At 31.8% G+C, this 1,347-nt stretch overlaps 1 pseudogene; it reads right to left on the bottom strand.

The window, feature by feature from the left end:
• Nucleotides 1-400: 400 nt before the first annotated feature.
• LOC141550427 (EEIG family member 2 pseudogene) lies at nt 401-1,040 on the bottom strand (annotated as a pseudogene).
• Between the last annotated feature and the right edge of the window lie 307 nt (nt 1,041-1,347).

Raw genomic sequence — 1,347 nt, 5'->3', positions numbered from 1 at the left:
AAAGAGGATGGAAAATCATAAAAACAAACTTTAATAAAACTAGTTTAAGATCCTATTCAAAATATATTAAAATTTAGTTTTTTGAGTTCTCTTTTAGCAGAGTGCTAGTCTTACAGTGAGCACTTAATACTTGGTTTTTAAATAATTTTGTGTGTATGTCTGGAAGAACTCTAAAAGAAAGTAGCTTGTGAAATTAAACTATTGTCAAGACTCAGATTCACTTTAATAATATCCAATAATTATCAGAGAAACAAATAATAGAAGGAAGGAGATATTTAACAGTTTGTACTATAAAATATATCAAAAAGCTTCCAGAATTTCCGAGTGTTAATCAGAAGTTAACAGTTGATCTTCTTCTATGCAATTTTTTCACATGAGTCTGAGAAAATATTTCCAATTATTAGCATATTAGATCCACAGGAAAACTCCACTTTAGCATTTGATCATGACTTGCATCAGATCCCACTCTATTTGGAAGGTGGCAACTACCAAAAGATGTACTCCCCCCAGAACCCATAAATAATCTCACTCCTTCTTCTTCTGCACTAGAGTCTAGGCTGAAATCTTTACTGCAATATTTTTTCAACAATATCATCTGCAGCCACTCTGGTAGAATAAAACGTGTTTTATTTGAGATTCCATAGAATCCTGATCTAGAGCATGCCTGTTAAAATTTCTGATTATATTTTGCCATCTTTTTTAATGGTATTTTAAAATTAAGATCAATTACTTTCTATTCAGTGTCATCACATGGCTCTAGGATATGCTCAATTCCTGTTGATGTATTTCCCACAAAAGCATTTCTCTTGTGACAAAGGTCAGAAAAACTGAATGTCCTGGAGTGACATGTACTATAACCTAACAGTTGATTGCTGGCTTGCATAGATTGATGTTCTAAAATGTCCACAGGCTCCAACTTCATCTGAAACTAAAGCATTCTTTGCTAAAAGATCTGACAAACCAAAGTGGATTTTGAGAGTCTTTCTACCCTTCTGATTCTCATGTTGAGACTCAGATTCACTGTCATTTGATATATACATTGATATAGATAGAAATGCTCTTTATTTCATTAGTAATACTTTTTTCTGCTTTGAGAGCACATGAAATAAAAATTATGTGGAATTATAAAGAAGTTGGCATAAAGCCCCTACCTAATCTACACAAAAAGGAAAAAAAAAACCTTCCCTTTAATCAACTCTAGCAAGGGAAGTAGTATGAAATAATAATGTATTTCATTTAAAGTAAAAGCTTCATCAGCAGAAGAAAACACCTTGGAGAAGTTTTTGACACCAAAAATTGTTAAAGATTACTCTTGGTAGGAGGAAAATTACTATATGAAAAATATTT

Source organism: Sminthopsis crassicaudata, chromosome 1, assembly GCF_048593235.1.
Source record: "Sminthopsis crassicaudata isolate SCR6 chromosome 1, ASM4859323v1, whole genome shotgun sequence".
NCBI lineage: Eukaryota > Metazoa > Chordata > Mammalia > Dasyuromorphia > Dasyuridae > Sminthopsis > Sminthopsis crassicaudata.
Note: the sequence above shows the minus strand (reverse complement) of the source record. Positions and strands in the feature narration are given on the sequence as shown.